General features: G+C 32.2%; 2 long non-coding RNA genes across 2 annotated transcripts; both read right to left on the minus strand.

Moving 5' to 3' along the window:
* Window positions 1–798: 798 nt before the first annotated feature.
* On the minus strand, window positions 799–6,874 carry LOC138348604 (uncharacterized). Its single transcript, XR_011221376.1, has 2 exons — window positions 1,738–6,874; window positions 799–1,625 (listed from the first exon to the last, which is right to left on the minus strand). It is a non-coding gene; the product is annotated as an uncharacterized lncRNA (long non-coding RNA).
* A 9,453-nt stretch (window positions 6,875–16,327) lies between these two features.
* On the minus strand, window positions 16,328–21,246 carry LOC104647607 (uncharacterized). The gene is made up of 5 exons (XR_002027780.3): window positions 20,860–21,246; window positions 20,523–20,649; window positions 19,424–19,568; window positions 17,568–17,686; window positions 16,328–16,460 (listed from the first exon to the last, which is right to left on the minus strand). It is a non-coding gene; the product is annotated as an uncharacterized lncRNA (long non-coding RNA).
* Window positions 21,247–26,016: the final 4,770 nt, after the last annotated feature.

Raw genomic sequence — 26,016 nt, forward strand, 5'->3', positions numbered from 1 at the left:
TAAAGGAATAAAAAGTTAAATATTTTCCTGGACAATGCAACGGAAAGTTGTGCTACTTGAATGGTGGAAAAGATAGTTTCAATTATGACCCGATGAAAAGTTTTGCTTGTTGTTTTTAGATAATATTAATTTTTCTCTCTGTTATTTTCTACTTTAATATTTCTTCTACTTTTAGTTGCCCTTAACCCTTAATACATAAGATTTATAAAAATGTGATAATGAAAAATTAATGTCAATAGTCGTTCTGTGAAATGTGAAAAGGATCAAGGTTTCATAAACACATTGATTCGATAAGAAATATTTAATTATTTTTTCTTTCATTGATTAATGTAGTTTGTGTTTGATAGCATGTGATTACATTGTCAGCTAGTAAAAGAAATAAAATGAATCCTAGGAGAATTGTGCGTTCTCAATTAATTATTTTTTTCAGTGATATCAGAGCTTATGATTTACTTATTTCCTAGTCACATTTTTCTTTCTCAAAAATCAATATTGCGAGAGACATAGTTATTACTTTTTGATTTATACAAACAACATAATAAATTAAACTGTTGTTGAAGCATGATTTATTTGGCTTTGAATTCTTTCCAACATGTGTAGTTTACTGAATTAAGAGAAAATTAGTTTTTTAGTTATTTAGTTTAGTGATTCAAGTAATTAATGGATCTATTTAAAAATAAAAAACAAATGAGACCATTAAAAAATGTCATTGTTTGAAAAAGTACAGTAATTGAGGTGAACTCCTGATGATTAGGCTAGAAAAGGAAGAAGAAAAAGTAAAAGAAGAAGAAGAAGATCTTGCGAATCAGAGTATTCTATATTCATTAGAATTGAATTCATTGTTTAAATGAGCTAATCATTACAACTTATAGAGGTGTTTGGACCACTATAATCCTAACTAACTATTAACTAATTTAACAAACTCCTAACCGATTAGTTAATCGTATAGTTATATCTAATTACACATAGACCCTTTAGGACTTTAAGTAACTCCTTCTTCAATACTCCCCCTCATGTTAGGTACTTTAAACCCTCAAGTTTGGAATCTAGTTAGTTTAAATCTTTCCTTTAATAACCTTTTTCCAATGAAAAATGACAATCTATGTTTAGTCCTTTAAATGGTACTAGATACCTTGACGGGAAGAGTAACACCAATACCAAGTTCCTTTATTAGCCCAACTATCCAAACTATCTCTGCCACAGTGGAAACTAAGCTTCTGTATTCTGCTTCAGCTGGGCTCTTGGAGAATGTTGTTTGTTTCTTCGACTTCCAAATGATGAGAGAATCTCCCATTTTTATTGCATGACAGTAGGTTGTTATCGCATTGTTCTTATTAATGGATAGTAAGACCCCTTGGCCTGGTTGATTCTGAACGCAAAATGAGCTATCATATATAGTCATGGTAATATATAGAAGTCTACCGATGAGTCTTTGATTATATCCTTGATCAACAATAGGTTCTCCTTGATTAGTGCCTCTGAAAACATGATCACCATACTCCTTAGTTGTTAACTTCACATTAATATCCATAGGAGTTATAGCGGGCTTTACTGCTCCAAGGCCAGTTTCAGAAATCAATTCAAATGCATACTTCCTTTGATGCATTAGAATTCCTTCCTTGGACCTAGGAAATTCAATGGCAAGAAAATATCTTAACTCTCCCATGTTCTTCATTTTAAATGCTTTATGTAATGCATCTTTGGTTTCTTCAATATAGACTAAGACAATGGATATACCTTTTGCGCCCCTTTTAGTAGAGAGAGAATGATCATATTGACTTTGTTGAAAATGCCTATGTGCTTATTTTAACCCATACAATGATTTCTTGTGCCTGCATAATGCCTAATTCTCCCCCTGGCTCTGAAATCCTTGAGGTAAATCCATGTAAATCATATTAAACAAATCACCTTGTAGAAAGACATTAAAAACATCCATTTGATGAAAGAAGATACCTATTACTCAATGTATGAGCACATTCGGTTGGGGTTTTATTTTTACATGTGGTGCCATTGTCTATGTGACATAATTTTCTATAAGTTGGTGTACTTGCATGATATATAGAATCCTTGGTGTTATAAGTTTTTATTTCTATTAAAAAATCATATATATGTTATGTAATTTTTATTGTTAATATTCAACTTAAGTAATTCTAAACAAGTATTCCTTAATTGATTATCTTAGATTCTTTTTCAAATTTGAATTTTGATCATGATTGAAAACACAGTGAACATTTGACTATAGATCTAATGTTAAACAAACTTAAATATAATTTATTATTTCAAGGATTAACATTTGTATGAATTTTTTACTCCAATAAATGTACGTAAATATCTCAAAATAGTTAATATAGTTTCATCAATATGTCAACTGCTATGAGAATATTGATCTCCAGACATAAGTGAAAAGCTAAACAGATAGCTCTAAACGTTGTAGATGTGTCTATGATACCTCATAATATATTTCCAAATTAATGCAGTCTTTTTTTTAAAAAAGCAATCTAATATTATTCCATGAGTTGCAGAAAAAATCAAATTTTATTTGGGTATTTTTCTAATTCTTCGATTTGTGCAACTTTTGTTCATAATCATTTTCTCTACATGAAAAATTTGATCCAAGAGAAAAGACATGCATCTTTCTATGACATTCAGAACATTTTAGGGGTTATGTTCTCATAGGTACAATTTTCGACTATGCATTTATAATGTAATTTGTGCTCGATTGCATGTGATTACGTTGTCGACTAGTAAAACAAATAGAATGGATCTTGGAAGAATGGTATGTGCATGATTCATTTATTTTTCAACTTCTTATTTTACTTTTATATTTATGAGCTTATTATAGCTTTATATACACATCAAGATTCAATATATTATTTGCGTAGAATTTTGATTTCCCCCCTTTGTTAGTTGCTTTTGCATTTAAAGATCTATTTTTTTAAAAACATATTGTGTGTACAGTATCACATTGGATATTGGCCTACGACACTAAACTACATGGATGTATTCTAGAAATACAAAGGTAGTCGAAAGATCGAAAAAGGGGGGGTTGGACAATCAAAGTGAATCTTAAAAAATTTCTTAAGAGTTACATTGTTTATTTTTGACATTTTATTATGCCTTTGTCCATCATTTCATCCATTATTTTTGTTAGTATTATTAAGGGATAATGCCCAAGTACCCCCTTAACCTATGCCCGAAATCTCAAAGACACACTTATACTATACTAAGGTCCTATTACCCCCTGAACTTATTTTATTAATAATATTTTACCCCTTTTTGACTTACGTGGCACTATCTTGTGGGTCTAACGATGGTTGACTTTTTTTTTAAACTAGTGTCACGTAGGCTAAAAGGGGGTAGAAAATTAGTTATAAAATAAGTTCAGGGGGATCATAGGACCTTAGTATAGTATAAGTGTGTTTCTGAGATTTTGGGCATAGGTTGAGGGGGTACTTGTGCATTTTCCCTTTTATTAACTTAAAATTCTAATTTATATTTTCGAATACTTTGTAAGATTTAGAAGTTGTTGTGGAAATATATTTTTCATAAGGAGAAGATGGAAGCACTTTTTGATGAGCGCGAGAAAGACTGTCTATTGATTAATGGAAAGGGTCCTTTCTTTACTATAATGATTGAAGAAGCTTTATTAGATGTTCTGGTACATTGTGGTTCTTTGTGTATGCTTGTTTCTTCAACTTAGTTTAAACTAACTATTTACTTGTGTATGTGAAATTTTGAGCAACCCTATATGTTTTATTAACGGAAAGAAAATGTTTTTATAAGTTTTAAGTTTTTCGGCTTGTTTAGAGTTACCACTTAATTTTTGAGAAAAATCAAGAAAATTTTAGTTTTCAAAAGATTTAAACTGAAAATCGATTGAAAACCATGAGGGGATTCGGAAAATCTTATTTATATTTTAGGAAGGTTTATACAGCACCTAAAATATTCACTAACTCACGATTATTCGACAATTAACTTATTTGGCTACCAATTTAACTTTATCTGAATTAAGAAATTTAATTGGAATTTGCTAAAAGGAAATATTAGCCTACGATCTAAGTGAGCTCTTTTTTAACTCGTAAAATTTATTTATTATTATTTAAATCCATTTAATTATTATCAATTTAGCTGAATCGTTTAAAACAAAGTGACGTCTTGCGGGGAATTCAAGTTTTTAACACTAAGATCAACGACAAAAATAACAAAACATATAAGCAATAAAGTAAAAGAGGGAGACAGAGCGAGTTGGGTCCAAATTCGGTTTTTGTCCGCCTGGACCGATATTTGGACCCATTTTCACTTTTGAGCCTTAGGCCCATCATACCTGTCCTAAGAACTAGCAAAATAATAATAAGTGAACTTTAAAATGCTTAGGCCTAAAAATAACAAAATACAACACTTTCAAAAATAAAAATTTTGGACCCAATACCTTCAATTTGTTCGACCCCTTTCAATCCTTTAATCCTCGAGACTTGTACGTCATTTTATGGCTTGACTCGATAGAAAATATATAACTGAGCCTACAAGGCTCATCCCAACGAAATGCGGGAAGAAGGAACCTTCAAAGACTCGGAGAAGGTAGTGCATACATACTTTACAATTTCAAATGGACTTAGTCTAGCTTTACAAGACAAGATAAGGTTAAATGAAGGTGACATCAAATAACAAAAATAAGCTAGGGAGGAGGGGGCAGTGATCACATAGGATAAAAGGCATACATATTTTTTGATCGACAATAATGAACAATTAACAATTTAGACAAAAACGAGCTACTGGAATGTGGACTTTGAATAACTTAAACATGCAAGTAGTGGCTATGGGCTTAAAATCATGCTACTGTTTTGTTAAAATATAAGACAACCAAATGATATAACTATAACTATTATTGTTATTATTTTAAAACAGAACTTGACGCTACGAAGAGGCTTAGCAACAGAGATATGTCCTATCAGGGTGTGTTAAGATGCAAAGAAAATCCAAACTAAACATCCTGAGGAAGTTAAAATTTAAGTCAAAGGGTGGTCTAGAAACATAAAGAGACGTTAAAAGGACAGATTGGTGGTATCTAGAAACTAAACACAGTAGCAACAGTCATCACTTTAACGTATTGAATATGAGCATATGCAGAACGAGTATTTTTATGGCATAAAAAATGACAGATGATTCTTAACAGCTTGAGAGGATAGTACTGTAAAGTCAATGCAACTCTTATCATGTCAAAAAAAAAAAAAACTTAGCATATATATGTATATACAGACAAGGAAATGCGACTAACGCAATTTTAAAATCACTTACCTTAGAGATAGACTGCACAGACCATCAATAAACTATGGGAGCATGTTAAAAGAAAGAAAGAATAAACAAGATCACTAGATTCAACCTCAAGTTCTTTGATAATGAAGACAACGAGTATAGTCAAACCTTTTCAAATAACCAGAGAAATATCTAACATATAAAATAGGAAGAGGTGCGTAAAAAACAGAACATGGTTCTTATATCAAAGAAAAAAATTTTAATCATAAGAAAACTCTAATATTTGACACGAATCTATCTATATACTGATATGTAAGGAGAAGTCAATTAAGGCAAGCTTGAAAAGATGAAAACGACAATGTAGTAATGTTTTTTTATACACTCAGAATACTTAATGTAACATGATCATGTTTACCAATAAAGAAGATCAAATAATGACGAAACAATAAGGACTTAAGACGAGCATAACAAACCGTGAATTCCATGAAGACACAAGCAACAATATAGGCTCCAGATGAGCATTAAGCCATCTCAAAAATGAAAATAAACAACAATAATGGTTCATCACTGTTAATTTGCAGCACACGATGAGTCAGGAGATATAAAAAATCCCCCCCCCCTCCCCCCCCCCCCCCCCCGCATTTTATCATGTAAACAGCTTCACACTTTCAAGATCAACACATTAAGGGCCAGGGATGCTTTGAGGAGAAATGAATATTACCTTTAGAGGGGCAGCATAATTGTGACAGCAACGAGTAAGGAAATAGCGAACTTCAACACCCAAAGGATAGTTTCGTGAACGTCAAATTCCGACACGACCAACGAACCAAGATGTCTGAATCGACTTTGAATCCCAGAACCCTTTAAGAACTTCAAACTAAAGTTTTTGATTTTCCTGGAGAATGAACTTTAAACAATTCTTTCACTGTCTCGCTACTCTTTCACTATTTTTCTCAGCTTTCTGCCTCAAAAAGTTCGACTAAAGTCTACAAAAAAAAAAAATTCCCCTCCCCTTTCAGTGAACAAGGAGAAGACGTTATATAGGGGACGGTTGGATTTGGGGTGGGGGGAACGGATAATAATCGGGTGAAAGGGGGCCCAATTCCAATTTGAACTCCCAAAACCATTCACCAAAAAGGATGAACAAGTTTCTCTGAAATTTGAAACCTTCCGAAACGGGAAAGGAGGATGGACGATTGGGATCATTGAGCGTCCTTGATGACCGAGGTGGCTTCATCTCACAGTCAGAAGGACGATTCCTGTGTGCCTCTTCTGCTACTGCGACTGCGAGGACGAAAGCGACACGGGAGGAAGAAGACAAAGAGCATACTGCGTGTTGCTGTACGCGTTTTTCTACTGCTGCTTTCCCTGTATTGCACCGTCTATTGCCGTGAAATTAGGAGGCATCTTTTACTGCTGGGACTGTTGTGGTTCTGGGTTTCCCCTTTTGACGCCGCTTGATCGCGTCTGGGAACTTCACGTGGTTTCTGGCTGGGTCGGGTCTGGGGATTAACTGGGAGTGGGCTGGAAGAATTATTTCTGCGTTGGGCCGGCTTAAAAAGGAGAGACCCAAATTTAGTCCCAAGGTTTGGAAGAAAGTGGGATGGAAAAGTTAAAGAGAATTGGTCGATTTGGTATTTTTTTTTTTAAAAAAAAAAAAGGCCCAAATTTTGGTTATAAGTTAAACTGAAATCAGGAAATAACTTTAGCGATTATGAATTCGGGCAAGCTAATTAAACTTAGTCAAAATGGGATGAAAACTCGTGAGTTCGGCAGAAATTTAAATAAGATAAATTAGTATTAATTAATTAACGAGTTTCTTAATCCAAACGAAATAAAATATTAACTTAATTATAAACTAAATAAATTGAGATATAAGCTATTATATAAGTGGACTAATTAACCAAATATTTAACAAAATCATTTTTGACGGTTTTGTAATGTTCACAAACTATACTAATTATGTACCAAATTATATAAAACATATGTATATTATTCTAAAACTATAAAAGAGCGACAAAACTATTTAAAAATAACTTTTAAAAAATGTTCTGATTTAATAAAATTAGCTATTCTAAATAATTTAAAAGTTAAGGAACTCGATAATTAATTACCATCGGGGAGGGTCAAAATTGGGTGTCAACAACTCCCTCATTTTACATGGATTGATGCAAGATATTCGAGGAAAATAAAATTGACCAAGCCAATTTTGACTGACCCCATATTCTGTTGTTAATCTTGTATTCCTAACATACTTAGAACAAAACTTTGTAAGGAAACAAAGTTTAAGAACATTTTCACAATTAGAAAATTAAAACTAGTAGTGAAATTAGAATCAGAAACATAATAGAAAAATATACAAAATATTTTTCTTAAAGAAGAATTGTTGTTAATATGTGTCTAAAGAATCTTACTGATCCAACAAACTTTGCAGAAACATGAAATTATCAATGTTTAATGAACCAGTGAAGAACAAAGAATAGAAGAACTGAAATTAATTAACAAATCTAAAATTTGTAACACATACCAGAATTTGGAAAAACATAAAGAAGATCAAACCCACTAAATGCACAGTGTCCCCTTAAGAAAATTATTCCCCTCTAGTATCCGAGGATTGATTTGGAATATGTCTTCCCAGGGTATAATGCTCTCAATCACCAGTGTATTGATACCCAAAATGCTGGTGTCAGCGTGCCACTCAACGGCAGCAAAGTACACTTAAAATACTAGATTTAGTAGTAGTGGAAGAAGTCCAGAAAATTCTATATTCAATATATTTATAAAATGAGAGAAAATCCCTCAATGTATAGAACTAAGGGTAGTGCGAAAAAGGTTCTATTGTGCCTTACTGGAAAGATCACAAACTTTTGGAAAAGTTACAATCTTTCGAAAAGGTCGTCACCTTTCATAAAAGTCGCAACTTTTCATAAAAGTCACAACTTTTCATAAAAGTCGCAAACTTTCATACAAGTCGCAACTCTTCATAAAAGTCGCAACTCTTCATTTTCCATACACACCTTTTAAAACCCAACAACCCCCCGCATGAATGGGGAATGAATCCAAGACAAAAAAACGGACAAGTATGTGTACTTTACAAGCAAGATTTAATTGCATCTGGATAAGTAGGTTTCCCCGTGAAATTTCCGTAGTGAACATATGTTGGATATATTAGCTCAATTGGTAGATGTTATATCATTGAATCGTTGAGCTTTGGTGTATTCCTAGACAACCATATGTTATACAATTAACCCTTTACCATTTATAGTTCTCATAGTTGTGTTCGTTTTAGCCATGAACACCTCCTGGTTTCATGAGTGTATAGATAGATGGACTTTTGACAATAATTTTCTTTGAAACGACTTACACTTTACACTTGCGTAGGTGATTCCCAACAGTGTTATCGCGTAGATACACTATTTGGTCAACTATGCCAAACTTAGCAAATTATTAAAACCATTAAGCTTTATTAACTCATTAACTAGCTTTAATGTTGTATCCTTGTCCCTGAGCATTGTCTTCATCATGAGAATGGATTGAGTTTGTTGACAATGCATAACCGTCATTAACAACATTGTTTTTCTCCTTGAATCTAGCTCTTGGGATCTTCAATGGTCTAGATATATTTACCGCCATAATGATTTGTCCTAAGCCATAAATCCATTCCCTTAGATGATCTTTCAACTTTCTCTCTAGTTAGGCCTTTTTGTAAGTGGATCCGACATATTATCCTTTGACTTTACATAGTCATTTGTGATAATTCCACTAGAGAGTATTTTTCTAATGGTATCATGTCTATGTCACATATGACAAGAATTTCCGTTACACTTCATGCTCTATGCCCTACCTGTTGCATTTTGACAGTCAAAGTGTATGAATAATAATGTCAATGGTTTGGGACAAAATAGAAAATCTATCAAGAAATTTCGGAGTCTTTCAACTTATTCACTGACCTTATCTAGAGCACCTAGCTCAGAGATCATTGTAGAGCTAGCGATACATGTCTCTTTTGAAATATTTCTAAGAGACTGCTCCTCTACCAAGAGTAAATACATATCAACTAGTGGATTTTACTTTATTTGTCCGATGATCAAATTTGCATCACTATATCCTTTCAATACTGTTGGATATTGTTGTAATGCATGACATAGTTTTAAGTATTATTTTAAATACTCCAAACTCTATTTATTACCATCTAATGAATTTATTTGGGATCACTTGTGAACTGACTCAGTGTAAAATAGCAAATGATATATCTGATCGCACACACTACATGATATACATCATACTTCCTAAACTCTAGCACAATCCAATTGTAATACTTTTTTGCTTTCACTCTTTTGAAATGCAAAGCTCATATTTATTGGAGACTTGACAATATTTATCTCCAAATATTTGAACTAATCAAGTACTTTTTCAATGCAATGACTGTGAAAATGCTAAACATTATGTAGTTCTATGAATTCTTATATCTAAAATCGCATCAGCAACTCCAATATTTTTCATTCCAAACTTGCTTTATAGCATATTAGTAGCATTTATGTCATTAGTGTCTCTATTGATGATAACATATCACCAATGTACAAACAAACAATGACCTTATGATTTTAATGTGAACACATTTATCACTTCCATTATTCTTAAATCCATTTGCCAATATGGTTTGGTCAAATTATGTCATTGTTTGGGTGCTTGTTTTAGTCCATAATGTGACTTAACAAGTTGACACACTTTCTTTTATTTACCAGGAACCACAAAACCCTCTGGTTGGTCCATGTAAGTTTCTTCCTCCAATTCACATTTAAGAAAGTTGTTTTCATATTCATTTGATGAATTTGGAGGTCATATACCACAACTAATAATGTTAGCATCCGAATGGATGTAATTTAGTTATTAATGAGTATATATATCGACAAGATCAAAACATTATTTTTGTCTAAAGCCTTTAAGACAAAGTCTTGCTTTAAATCTGTCAACGATTTCGTTAACTGTTATTTTCCTTCTAAAAATTCACTTTGAACCCAAAAGTTTATTTTCTGAAAGAAGATCAATCAACTTCCAATTAATATGGTTGCTTAAGATTGCATCAATCTCACTATTGACATCATCTTTTTAATGGATAAGTCTACAAAAGCACAAGAAAATGTTACAAAATCATATATATAGAAAGTAAATGTCATTTGACATTTACTACGCCTCTGAATCTCTTTATTAAGTAACTTCTCCTTTTTTCTTTTCTAGGCCTTTTAGACCCTTCTCTAGACTACTCAAGTCTAATTTTACAGTCCACTGTCGTAGGTCCTTTTTTAATTCTTTTAGGAATAGGAACTTGGACTTTGGCTAGACACCCACACTTTGAAATATTTCAAGTTGGATTTCCTTCGTTTCCATTTCTCATATGGAAAAGATTGTATCCTGAACAAACAAAATCACTTTCTCTAAAAAGACAAAACTTTTTGTTGTTTCTTTTTACATTAAGGATAGTTCCTCCACACAAGTTTTGTGGTAAACTCGAACTTATAAGTAATGCATCCATCATTTCTTTCAAAGTTCGCTTTTTCATTAGATTGAGGTGATTAGGACAGTAGTTTGATCGATAATTTCACTTTCCAAACATGTTTCTGCACAAGGATATCTATACTCTCCATTCTTATAACTTCTTTTTTTTTCCACACTGATTTTTAACTTCAATATTTCATTGTCTAGATATTTTTATTGCTTCATCCTTACCATTCAACAAATAGATATAGTCATTTCTAATGCAATTGTCAGTAAAAGTTACGAGATACTTTTTTCCACCATGAGATGGTGTTAACTTCACGTCACAAATGTCAGTGTAAATAATTTCTAAGGTATTAGAATTCCTTTCAACAAATTTATAAGAATGCTCAACATACTTAGATTCCACAAAAACTTGACATTTTTATTTATTGTACTCAAAGTAAGACAAAACTTCTAAGTTGATCAGTATTCCTTACAAGATTTTGTAATTGACATGCCCCAAGTGTTCATGTCACAAACATTGACTCAAGCAAGTAAGAATAAATTAAAAAAATTGAGTTCGAAAAGCTCTTCGTGATATAGCTTTTTCCTCACTAATATTTCGTTCCTATTTCTTACAATTTTGTGTGATACAAACATTGTTTAGAGTCATCACCTTGTCAAATATCCTTTTCAGAAGGACCTTTCCATAACTTTCAATTTTGTGATATAGAACTACCCATTAAAAAAGTTTCTTCGGGTCCAATAAAGGCAATATAGTTTAAATATTTATGTTACAAAAATAGAACAAATGACTATTCACCAATATCCATGTCAATGCAAATACTTTTATATTAGACATATCTTTTCATGAAAAATACAACATTTAAGTGATACTTTTTCATAAAAGAACACAATTATTTTGAACAATTATATATTTCATTTGGTAGTTTCATACTAGTCATACCATATCGTAGTAATAAAGAAACTCAACAACCACAATACCAAATATACTCCAAGATATTTGTGGGTCTAAAATAATACAAAAGTATCATTGAATTTCATATCTTTTGCTCCAAAGTTAAATTAGACGTGAAGTCTAATCATGAACAAGGATTTCCCATATTTTAAATATGATCTCAAAAATATTTTTCAAGTATTTGAAAATAGTTTTTTCACATATTTTCAAGACTCTCAAAATGTCATTAATAATATGAAACCTCTTTTGAAAATATTATTCTACGAAAGAATTATAGAGTATCGATTCTCTTTGACAATCTTTACATAGTGTCAAAGTTCATTCCATAGAGACACAAACACACCAACTCTAACTCGATGGTCTTTCTCGTCTATCACAAGTAGACATACCACTTAGTGTTTAGAATGCAAACAATAAAGACAAAATTTTGTACATTTTTTTTCTATTTAACAACGAAGTTCATATAACATAAAAAGTACAACAATGACTTACCATGTGAAGTTTCATATTCTTCAAAGCAATTGCAAAGTGAAATTTATTCAGAGTAGAAAACTACAAAAGTTATTTATTCTACAACAATTATACATAATCAAATTAACAGGGAGTACAAAACTATAAATTTTTTTAATCCAAACAGAATAAAATATATTCTTAAATTATCACATAGAAATGTTTTTTTCATTTCAAATAGTCTTCCAACTATAATATTTTGACATAGTATTTTATCAAACAAAAATATGCATACCTCACTCTGCAAACTAGTGAATTTTAAAGGCAACACTATTTGCAAAGGAAAATTGATTCGAAAACCATACGATATCCAGAACTTTTTCCAAAGGAATACATGATAAATATCAAAATTGTTAACCTTTAGATACTGTTTTCTTCCTTAAATTAATAATAAGAATGTTACATCTATAATTAGAATACCAAAATAAAACTTTTTCGGTTACATTCTCACTTCGACCTTGCTAAACAAATCAACAAATTATGGAGAAGTAAAGCATTCATCTTCTACTTCCATGATCAGATTCTCTCGATCAGTAGAAAACAAAAACTACTAACCATATAATAATTTCCTTAAGATTATTGTTCATGATGTATTCCTAACATACTTAAAACAAAACTTTGAAGCACTTTGTAAGACAAAAAAGTTTAAGAACATTTTCACAACTAGAAAATTGAAACTAAAATCAGAAACAAATTAAAAAATATACGAAATATTTTTCTTAAAGAAGAATTATTGTTAATATGTGTCTAAAGAATCTTACTGATTTCAACAAACTTTGCAGAAACACGAAGTTACCAAAGTTTAATGAACAAATGAAGAACAAAAGAATAGAAGATATTAAATTAATTAACAAATCTAAAATTTGTAATACATACCTGAATTTGGAAAAATAGAAAGAATATCAAGCCCACTGAATGCACAATGTCCCTTAAGGAAATTATTCCCCTCTAGTATCCGAGGTTTGATTTGGAATATGTCCTCATAGGGTAGAATGATATCAATCACCTGTGTATTGATACTCAAAACGCTGGTGTCAGCGAGCCACTCAACGGCAACAAAGTACACTTAGAATACTAGATTTAGTAGTAGTAGAAGTCTCAAAAATTCTATATTCTATATATTAATAAAATTAGAAAAATCTCTGAATTCATAAAACAAAGGATAGTGCAAAAAGGTTCTTATTGTTCCTTACTGGAAATGTCACAAACCTTTGGTAAAGTCACAATATTTCGGAAAGGTCGTCATCACTCATAAAAGTCACAACTTTCCATAAAAGTTGCAAATTTTCATATAAGTAACAACTTTTCATAAAAGTCACAACTCTTTATAAAAGTCGCAACCTTTCATAAAAGTCACAACTCTTTATAAAAGTTGCAACTCTTCATTTTCAATTCACACCCTTCAAAACCCAACATATTAATTTTTCGGAGAGGGATTTTTTACGAACTTTAAGAGTTATGGACGAACTCCAAAAATGAATTTCTACATATCTCAGGCTATATGAGAATTCAGGCTACTTGTAGTTTAATACGCTCGATTGAATGCATGATTTTGAGAGAATTCAAAAGTCATCTCCATGTCGAATTATGAAGGGACCAAAATGCTCAAGAATAAGATTAATGAGCGAATGTTGGAATACAACCGAGTTTTCAACATTTAGTCTGCCTACATATCCTTAAACTTAAGGAATCAGGTTGTTTGTTGTTTGACCCGATTGGTTGAAAAGGAGATCTATTATGCTAGATAACACTTGGTTTTGGAAAAATGACAAATTAATTCTAGTATGAAAAGGAAGCCTATAAACTCTTAGCCATGAATGAGGTGCACTTCGCACCCATAATTAAGAAATTACATGGACATAATTTCCAAAACTCTTGGTGTATTGTCACTTGAATTGGAAACTTGCTTCCGACAGAGACCAAAATGGATGCGAGACCGAAGCCAAGAAATTAGAAAAAAAACTCACATGCCTTATGATTTGATTGTGGTGGAAGTCGCTCCTCTGCTCGCGTCCTAAGAGTTTGACATTCCTCTTTGGACTATGTCCTAGTTTGCTGCTAAGAAAAATTTCCACGTTGTGTTGCATACATTTTGATGTCGTCCACACCTGTGGTTTTTTATTTTTTGGAGAATTCATCCTTCCAGATGCTCTCGACAAAGAGTGAGCTAAAATCATTAGCATAAAAATTCAATTAAAATGGGCAATAGTATCTTTTACCATGTTGACACTTAGTTGTTCTCCTTCGATATTTGACGTCAACTCCATTCAGTTGGACGTAAAGAAAATAAAACTTATGTCTTATGCTTGCGATGTAATCTTGAATGTACTCTTCATTTGATGTCAAAATAAATAAAAGTTGATGCAGTGTGCTGATATTTTCCTTGATGTCGTCTTCGATGATTTTCTTGGTGTTTACTCTTGTGCCAAATAAAAGATGCAGTTGATGTTGATGGGTAAATATTTCTCTTGGAATGCACGATTTGCTTTTATTGTAGTGCATGATATTTCTTGCGCGATGCGTGAATTCATTCTCTTGCAATGCATGAATATCTTCTCGTGATGCGTGGATTTTCTCTTGCAATGCGTAACTTCTTCTCCGCAATGCCTGATTTTCCGCAACGCATGAATTTTCGCGATGCATGAAATTTTCCCTCAATGCATGAGTATCTTCGCGATGCATGAATTTCCACGATGCATGGATATCAATTCGCGATGCATGATTTTTCGCAATGCTTGAATATCTCAGCGATGCATGAATTTTCGTGGTGCATAAATATGAACTCGCGATGCATGATTTTCCACAATGCATGAACATCTCCGTGATTCATTAATACCAACCCGCGATGCATGATTTTCTTCGATGCACGAATATCGACTCGCGATACATGATTTTTCGCGATGCATGAATATCAATTCGCGATGCATGATTTTTCCCACAATGCATGGATATCTACTCGCGACACATGATTTTTTGCGATGCATTAATATTAACTCGCGATGCATGACTTTCCGCGATGCATTAATATCAACTCGCAATGTATGAATATTAAGTCGTTGCTATTTAACACCTTACATATTTTGGGATAATTTTTTTGTTGTCACTAAATAATTAATTGATAAGAGACAATATAATATTTGTCACCAATTATGTATATTATTAGTGACAAAATAAATGTCATAATTAAATATAAATTTTCATAGATAAAATTTATTATATTTAACTATGAACTCTAATTTATCGATATTGTAACAATATATTTTAGATAAAATTTATTTGTGTCCAAAATTTTATAAATTAGAAGACAAAATATTATGTCATGAATTAGATACATCATTGTGACGAATAATGTGTCACTGATAAATTTAAATTCGTGACTAACACTACTTAACAAATGACGCCAATTGATTTTTTGTGGGAAATTTTAGTGGACAGAACATTGCTACTGATTTTTATGTTTTGTCACTAAAAGTATGTGTCTCTTATATTTAAGCACTAAAAGTAAATTTTGTTACTAAAATTGAATCACTACACCATTTTAGGCCTACGGCCACCCCACTAAAGTGTAGCCTAAACTAGCAAAAAGTGTGGCCTTTGATAAAAGGTCACACTTTTGGACTTTAGGCAACACTTTTTAGGGGGTGGCCAAAAGAAGCGTAACCTTTGACATTAGGCAACACTTATTAAATGTCACCACTTTTGGCTACACTTATAAAGCGTAACCAAAGAAGTATAAGGCCACGCTTTGTAGTGATGCATTAACAACACCTATATTTTATTATAGTACACTTAAAAGCGTTGCCTTTGCAGTTATATTGGTCACACTTTAAAACTGTTGCCTTTTATAGGTCATCTAGCGCAACACTTCAAAAATTGTTGCCTTTTATATCTCATATATAGCAACACTTATAAAGTGTAATTTTATATCTCATATAGAGCAACACTTACAAAGTGTAACTTTATATCTCATCTAGAGCAACACTATTTAATTGAACATATTCAGTATATGATCACAGAATTAAATCGAAGCAATATATTTCAAATAAACTTCAAGAAACATGTTCAAAAACTCAAAAACTTAGAAAGTAATTTCTTAAAGATCTCTAATATCAATAAATTCCAAAAATACCAAATGCATACTAATGTATATGACAATAGTACAAAAACTCTTCAGCGTTCACTACAAAAAATAGATCGAGTTTACTTCTGCCACAATTCAAATTCAATTACCGGCATTTTCCTGCACATTGAAAATAAATTTATAAGTAAGTGAAATAAATGTGAAAGTGCATAATTGGAGAGTATTCATTGTAAGCCAACCAATCCAAATCAATATATATACGCAAATCATATAGAACATTTATAATCACGTGAATTATGGATTACTGCATGTATTTTAAACACAAAGATATAACAGACACACATCATATCAAAATCCATTCAGAGCATCTGTAAAATTTTCCTTTCTCTTCCCACGATTGCACGAAAAGCTGAGAAAAAGCCTGCTGAGAAAAGGCCAGCAGCTGAAAAAACTCGCATAGCCGAGATATCTCATGCAGAACATAATGCACAGGACGAAAAGAAGCTAACAAAGAACAGCACTGCAGCTGTCGGAGATAGAAAGAAGAAGAGATTGAAGAAGTTCAAACTGTTGTTTGTCTTTTTAACCTGTTGAATTAGCTAAGCATGTACATAAAAAATCTGCATGTTGAATGAAATTTTCCAATTTTGTACATAAAAAAAAGACCTCAAGAGACTAGCTCTCCTAGTTCCTGCCTAAGCAGTAACTGGGAGCTGACATTCACAATTTGATATTGAGCAAAGACATGGAGGCTGATAGGAAGAACAAAAACAAAGGGGAACAAGGAAAATATGATTTTAGAAACCTGCAAATGCAGTACACAAAAAAGTTTTAGTACAAACCAAAAAGCCTTTACAAGTTTACAAGTTTAACAAGTTAGGCATTTTTCCAACAATTTCAGAAACCTGCAAATGCAATACAGATTCTTTACATGTTCAACAAGTTGGGCATTTTCCCAACAATTAAATTGTTAGACATGAAAGCTTAACAAGTTTTTGAAAGATTGGCAAATACACTCAAATCAACATGAATAACTCAATCCAAGTTATCAAGAACAACTCTTGCAACATTACCACACTCAAAGCTGACAGAATGTAACTATTTTTTCTAATAAAGGTTACAATAAGAGTGCATCAACAGATGAGAAGTACTATAGGGTTGATGTCATGAACCTATATGAAAAAACTACATGTCAAATACTGTTAAACCAAAAAACAGAAAGCTTTAGTAGTAAATTAGCTGGAAAGTTCACAAACCCAAACTTACACAGTCAAGAATCACAAGAAACTCCCCTTGAAGGAACACAAATTCTGGTTGGAGAATTCTCTCTGTCACATTGATAAAGGATACCCAGGATAGAAGATCTGTCAAGGTAAGTGCCCTTCCTGTATATAAATTTACCACTGAATTTAAGCAAAAGAATGTCAAACATAACACCATGAAAATTTATAGATGTTACAAAAGGATAACGGTGACATAAGAATCTGTCAGTTTTGGAAAGATAGTTGGCTAGGAAACACTCCTTTAATGAATGTTTTTACAAACATTTTTCAGATTAAATCTTATCCAGACTCAACCATGTCGCAGTACAGGGAAGAAAATATGTGGAAAGTGATCCTAAGTAGAAATATTAATGACTGGCAGTTGGAAAAGGTTTTTAGCCTTATGCCTACCATTCAGACTAGTGCAATCAATAGTCGATGCAGGGTCAAACTGATCTGGAGACATAGCAGGGACAAATCCTACTCAGTTAAAGCATTCTACCTTCGAAAAAACTCTCAGAAGACCTTAACTAATCAATGTCCATGGAAATTAATGTGGAGAACTAAGTTGACACCTAAATTTTTTTGTTTCAGATTATTTATTCTAAAATACTCTTGCTTGACACAAAAAAAATTGTTTCAGTTGGATTACCATTATAGTAGGATGTTTGAGTACTCTTTTTGTTGTGTTTATCTCTCTCCCGTATTTCGTGTGGATTCTTACCTAGAATTTATCATCACTGTTGTTAATTATTTGCTTGACACAGAAAAATCATTCTTTTGTAATCTGTGCATCTACTTGATGCTTTATTAATGACATCCTTCTTACTTCACAAAAAAATATGTCTATGCAGATGTGTTGTCTTATGAGCATATCTACCATATAAAGTGGGAAGAAACACAGACTCTTATGAGCATATCTGGAATGTACAGTAGGGAAGAAACATAGACCAGAACAATCCACACAATAATTCTGAAAATTATAGACACCAACAAAATGGTCTCAAACTATTCTAATTTGCTCTGAGATGAGTAGTTAAGCAATCAAAAAGTTTAAGTCTGTTATCAAAAATAAAATCAAGTCTTCAAACCACAATGTGCACTGACAACCTAACTAATCTTATTGAAATAATCATATTATAGTCTAACAAACCACATAAGAAGTACGAATAATTATATAACATTAGCATATATAAGATAACACAAAGATATAACCATGAAACAAAAATTATATGGTCATCGCCTAGTACACATATAATCACTCCATACTTAAAGTATTCATCTTTTGAAAAAGACATAACTTGGTCAAAATCTCAAGATCCAATAATTTCAAACAAAATCAAACTTTGATACTTAAACATCCTATAAATAAAAGAAGAAAAATCAAAGCATCTCGACTCGGCAATAACAACTCTGACCTTGTAATAAACCTTACTAGAGGAAGACCCCATAAATGAGACTACAAAGTGAATCTCTAGCAATCTTAATGTTCAAAAACGATCCCAATATATGTATCTTTCTATCTGCAATTACTATCCTAGTCTTCATCGCATTTTCTATAGAAAATTTTGTCACTATGCCATTGACTGTATAAAGGAAATGGATATCATATCAAACATATATCGTGACAAAGCAGAAACTTTCACATAATTTGATAAAGGAAATGGATAATATTAAATGTTGTATCTATCACTTATTTTAATTCAGTATTCTTTTACATACTTGATGAGTTACTTCATGTCCTAAAAGTGAGAGATGCTAGTTTTAATACCTTATTTCTACTATGTGTCCTATAAATTAAAGACATTCAAGAAGTTATATATTCATGTTTACATAAAAAGACATGGAGAATAAACTGACCTCACTATACTAAAATGAGATGATTAGCTCATTAGCACATGCTACACTTGTCAAGTCATATTTCATTATTATTTTTTCAATCAATTCATCTGATCCATGGAATGGTACAAGTCGCAAGTAAGATCAGCGTGGATCAACCTTCAAACTATAAAACAGATATCCAATAAGTACTAGGTAAGTAACATAGCATGAATCATATAATAAGAGCTTTTGAATTCACTATTCAACAAGAAAATCGTGAGGAGCAGAAGTGTAAGGAACAACCCAAAATTTCTCATTTTTAAATATGTCCTTGGCTGGAAGAGTTAAAACATGCGAAGGAGCAGAAGTGTAAGCTTTATGTATGTATGACAAATTCATATTAAAGAGGAACAGAACAACAGGAGATAGCAGAATATGCAGTCTTAAAAGATGACATGTAATGAAATGGAAAGCTACAAGCTATTTTCTCATTTGTTGCATCTAACTCATCAAATAGGACAGATTTTAGCATCATTCAAAACTTTCTCTCCATTTTGTTTGCACTAACTTCTCCTAATTCTTCTAAAACTTAGATGAAGCAAGCCTCACTTTAAACAATATCCAAAACTCAACAAGTTGTCCATACCACAAAAACAAATCTTCTACTTGTATTCTGTTATTGCTAGTAATAGTTAGCAGAAAAGACTCTCACAAGTTACTGCTCCCTCTCCACCCGTTCAAGACTTGAAAAATATATCTTATATCTCCAATCTCTAAGGCATATGATTTATTTTCTATATAGTGCAACTCAACCTACAAAGCAAGTTTAACAAATTCATACTACGAGGTGATCCCAAAACAACTAAGCAATATTGAACTAATGTTTCTGATGTATACTTGAAAAATGCACTAGACAAACAACAAAATGACTTCTAGACACTTCAAGACATGTAGTCGAAAAAAGAAAAATTTTACCAGCAAATAGCTACAAGACAGAATCAATGTTGTTAACAAAGGAACAAACCAAGATTAAGACGAGCACAATCATGAACTCAGGAAGACTAAAAAAGACTAAAAAAACAGTGACATTAAAACATACATTAAAACTTTTTTAAATTCATGTAGAGTAGCTACTTACGCTTGACGAAATCTATATTAGGGACAAAATATTATCGGTATTGCCAGCTTCAACACTTCAGTTCTTCGAAGAAAGATAACTTAGCTACAACTCAGTTCTTCAGATACTTTTGACTTAGCTTCAGCTTCTACATTCAACATTCAAGAGAAAAAATTAGTCTGTCAAAGATAATCTGCCCATTTATACGTCATACAACTACAAATTAAACTCCCTAAATCAATAAAATTCGTATCAATAACACAAGTCATAAAAACCCTAACTTTAATTTTTGACTGACACAAAAGAATATCAAAATCTTAGAGCTATAATTTAGACTTTTGAAGATAAAATATCTTACCTGATAAACTCTATTCCAACAACCCTAAAGCTTTAAGATATGAAGCAAGTTGATTTGTGAAGCATTTTCTTTCAACTTTCAAAAGGAAATCTGATGGAACAACAGTTTACCCAAGAATCTTTGAAGAAAATCGGCTTCTTCAGCTCTCCAATCTTGAACAACGAAGCTCTGAGAGGAGGATCGTCTTCTTCAGTTCGCTTTAGAGGAATCGCATTGCTCTTTGACTTTTCGGCTGAAAATGGTGTTCTTCAACTGAACTTTGATAGAATTTGTGACGAAAATCGATTTCTTCCGTTCTTCGATCCTCTTTTTTAGTTCTTGCAAATGGGTTCTTCAGTTCTGGACAAAAACGTGTTCTTCAACTGAAAGTGAAAGTTTCAGCTGAAGTTTCAGGAATGTTGCCCTTTTTATTGTTTTAATGTTTTATTCTGTTTAATATTTCTTTAATGTTTTATTTTTTTGGCCAAATAAAAATGGAGGGAGATCAAATTTTAATTTTAAAATGTCAGAGGGAATATAAAATTTTGGGGAAAACACTAAGGCCACATTTTTCATGTGTTGTATTAACAATTATAAAAATAACACACTTTAAAAGTGTGGCCATTTATGTAAATAGTTGTTGCCAACTATAACAACACTTATAAAGTGTAGGTTATCCCATTAAGGAGTACACTTTAGAAGTGTTGCTAATATTAGTGAAACTAAAAGTCAAAATCATTGGCTACAGTGTAAAAACGTCCCCAAAAGTATTTTAGGCAACACTTTATAAGCGTTGTCCAGATTTAGTGTTGTCGTAGACCTAAAATGGTGTAGTGAATAATTAGTGACAAATACGATGTCGTAGTTTGTCATGAATTACATACACTATTAAAGACGAAACAATGTGTCACCAATAACTTTAAATTCGTGACTAACACCACTTAACAAAATGACGCCAAATAATTTTTTGGTGGGAAATTTTAATGGACAAAACTTTGCTACGAATTCTTATATTTCGTCACTAAAAGTATGTGTTTCATATATTTAAGCACGAAAAGTGAATTTTGTCGCTAAAAGTGAATAATTAGTGACAATTTGATGGCGTAGCTAATAATTTCGCACCTATAAATCTTATTTATTGTAGTGATTCTTTTTCATATTCGAATTTAGATCATGATTTAAAGCACAATGAACATTTGACTACAGACTAATGTTAAACAAACTTTAACATAGTTGGTTATTTTAACGATCAATATGTGTATGAATTTTTACTCCAAATAATGTACATAAATATTTCAAAACAGTTAATAGATTTTCATCAGTATGTCAACTTCTATGAGAATACTGATCACCAAAACTTAAGTGAAAAGCTAAACGGTGACGTAATATCAATATGATCTAGAATAACAGAAAGCTCTAGAGGTTTTAGATGTGTCTATGATACCTCATAATATATTTCCAAATTAATTCATTTTTTTAAAAGCAATCTAATGTTATTCCATGAGTTGTGGAAAAACAAAATTTATTTGAGTATTTTTTCTAACTCTTCGGTTTGTGCCAATTTTTGTCCATAATCTTTTCTCCACATGAAAAATTGGATCTAAGGGAAAAAACATGTATCTTTTTATGATATTTAGATGATTTTAGGGGGTTATGTTCTCATCGGTACAATTCTAGACTATTCATTTATAATATAATTTGTGCTTGATAGCATGTAATTACGTTGACGACTGGTAAAACAAATAGAATGGATCTTTGAAGAATGGTATGCGCATGATTAATTTTTTTTTCAACATCTTATTTTACTTTTATTTTTATGAGCTTATTATATCTGTATACTACATAGCAAGATTCAATCTATTCTCTCCATGGAATTTTGATTTTCCCCCTTTGTTAGTTGCTTTTGCATTTAAAGTTCTTTTTTTAAAAAATAAATTGTGTACTGCAGCACAGTGGATATTTACCTACGACACTAGACTAAAAGGGTCTATTCTTGAAATACAAAGGTAGTCGAAAGATGGAAAAAGGGGGTTGGACAATCAAAGTGAATCTTAAAAAATTTCTTAGTGTTACATTGTTTATTTTTGACATTTTATTATGCCTTTGTCCACCATTTCATCCATTTTTTTAGTATTATTATGAACTTAAACTTCTAATTTATATTTTCTAATACTTTGTAGGATTTCGAAGTTGTTGAGTAAATATTTTTACATAAGGAGAAGATGGAAGCACTTTTTGATGAGCGCAAGAAGGACTGCCTACTGATTAATGGACAGAGTCCTTCTTTATTTATTGTAATGATTGAAGAAGGTTCCGTAGAAGTTCTGGTAAAGTGTGGTTCTTTGTGCATACTTGTTTCCTTAACCTATGTAACACCGCGTATCCAAAATAGATCAAAAACCAGCTTTCCAGAAAAATCTACAGGTGCATCGATGGTTTCCATCGATGGACCGTAGCCTGACTCACGGTCTGCCAGCACATCTTACAATGGGGTCAAAACCCCCAAAATCTCATACTAGGAAAATTTGGTTAAGTTCTGATCGACGGACTGACCTAAGGTTCGTAAGTCAGACTATGATCCTTGGTCTGTGACCGTCGATCGACACCCCATTTACCCACTCTCTGACAAGAATCATGAATGACGAGCATGGTCTGTAGGTGGACCCACGGTCTGTAGGTCTGACCGTTGGTGGGATTTAGCATATATTTAGGGGGGAAAAAGGCAGATGGGTGAACTTCACGGTCATAAATCTTAGCACAAATTGAATTAGGTATCCCATGACCTTACAAAAGATAGATAATTGGATTAGCTTTCCATAGACATCAACCTTGCTAAAATCAAACCTCGAGTAAAAAGTTATATGCCCATTTTAGTAAAGGCCGGTCGAACAAACCCAACCTACGGACCTAAACGATGGACAGTCGATCATACGACAGACCGTCTGTCCATGCCATCATTTGGTTCGACAGAAATCAACCCAGGGGTCTTTTGGTCTTTTCCCACTTCGTTTAAACCTTAAGATACATTATTTTGACCCTATATCATCAGATTTATGTCAGTTTAAGCCTAGAAACAAAACTAAAACTTACTTAAGTCAAAATCATTAATCAAAAGTAAGAAAATTAGAAGCAAGAAAGGAGAAAAAGATCAAGAACCCTAGTTCAAGAAAGCAACAAGTTTCCAGTAATTCCAGCCACAAAATCTAGGGTTTTTCCGTGAATTTCATCACCAAGTATGTGGTATTTCACTAATGGGCTCCTTTCACCCATAGGGTCCATAGTTTTCAGTCAGTTCTTGATTTTCTTATCATGTTTAAACCTAGGGTTCCTCGAATTACAATAGAACTTCAAGATTTAGTTAAAATATATGTTCCAAATCAGATTATTATGTTTTTACTCAGATTATCGCTTCAAATTCAAAACTATAGCTTTGTATTTCTTTAGTTCTTGAATTACACATGCTAGGTAAGATATTTCAGTTATGTAGTTATACATTCTTCAGTTTTTAATGCATCATTATCAAATTAAATGTTGCCTTTCCAATTTGCATGTTCAATTTTTAGCTATCTAATATTTAAAGAAATTAAAACAAAATCAGTTAACTATATAAATAAATTGGAGTAGCATAATACCGAGTGGACTAGGGTTCAGCGTACCTAATAGTCTCAGAAAAGACTAGCTAAGTAGGTTGTAAGTCCCCTCTGTGGGCATCACCTTAGTCATCAAGCCATCATGCCTTTATACCTTTGGCAGGGTATATTGGGTCCTCTTGATGGGGCGTATACATCGGACTCCACATTATCTCATGTGATTTTATTATCGTTTCATAGTAGCTCCCACAGTCAGTCATACTTTATTGCATTGACCATTTATCAGTATATTCAGTATTTAGTTTCAACATGGTATAAATTGGTCATTGCATTCAGTTAGATCAGAATTCTCTATATCATTTGCAAATTATTATATTTGCTTTTCTGCTTGTTTAGTTATGTTTTATTTCAACTTTATTCTATTGTACATGTTCAGTACCCTTCAACGCATACGCGCACTACACTTCTCGTGATGTAGGTTCAGGTTCTCAACATCCAGAACACACATAGATCGATTCCAGATCTCCATTTTAGCAGATTCAGTGGTGAGTCCTCATTCTCCAAGGACAATAGTTATGAGCTTCTTTTTCAGTCATTTAGTTTCAATTTTTGCTAGATTTAGCTGGGGCTTGTCCCAGTATTTCTAGTCTAGTTTAGAGGATATTGTCAAACATAGTTAGTTTCAGCTTATTGTTGAGTTAGTAATTTCATTGTATTAAACTCATCAGCCTTCAAATTATATCAGTTTTAGCATATGGGTATTCCCCATCTTTCTATTATAAATTATGATTTAGCTTTCGCATCAGTTTAGTATGCTCATAATCATGTTAGCAGGGTTAGCTTGGGATCACTTGTGGTCCTAGGTTCCGTGTCCGCGTCTGCGGGTAGCTCGGGGTGTGACAAATTATCTACTTGTTTATGTGAAATTTTGAGCAACCCTATAAACACAATATGATTGTGATATTAAAACTCATCCTTACTTGATTTTTAAGCTCTGTAAAGGAAGATTCTTGTAAACTAAGAAAGCCACTGGTTTCTTCTCGGCTATGATAACAAACTCTTAGGAAATAGAGTAAGTGGAATAGCCGCGTGTAGTGAAGGGTGCATAATTGAATATTCTTTGACGATTAATTATTGTATATAAATAGAAAATTATATGAAGCATATCGGTAAAAAATTATTATTCATATGTATAGACTAAATCTTAAATACTCTTAACGGAGTTTTTTTTATTTCACTTATATAGGAATTTTCAAGAAGAAGAATTTTCTACAAGTTAATTATATGATAGTTCTTGAAGTCACTGTCACTTTTAAATGACAAAGTGTGAACGAATATATGGCTTAATGTTTTTTTTTTCATGATTTAGTTTGGCCTCATGATCACTATCCTATTTTAAAAGGCCACTTTTTCAGTTTTCAAAGAGCTTAAAACAATGATGGAATGTTTCATGTTTGTAAATTAAGAAAGAAAATTTTTTGTATAAAATTTGTATTATAAACAATTGTACCACCCATAACCAAAAGACTTCCAAGGATATAACTGTAAACTTGTTTTATATATCAATATGTGGTATTTCTTAGTTTTA

This window comes from Solanum lycopersicum, chromosome 5 (genome assembly GCF_036512215.1).
Source record: "Solanum lycopersicum chromosome 5, SLM_r2.1".
In the NCBI taxonomy this organism is placed as follows: domain Eukaryota; kingdom Viridiplantae; phylum Streptophyta; class Magnoliopsida; order Solanales; family Solanaceae; genus Solanum; species Solanum lycopersicum.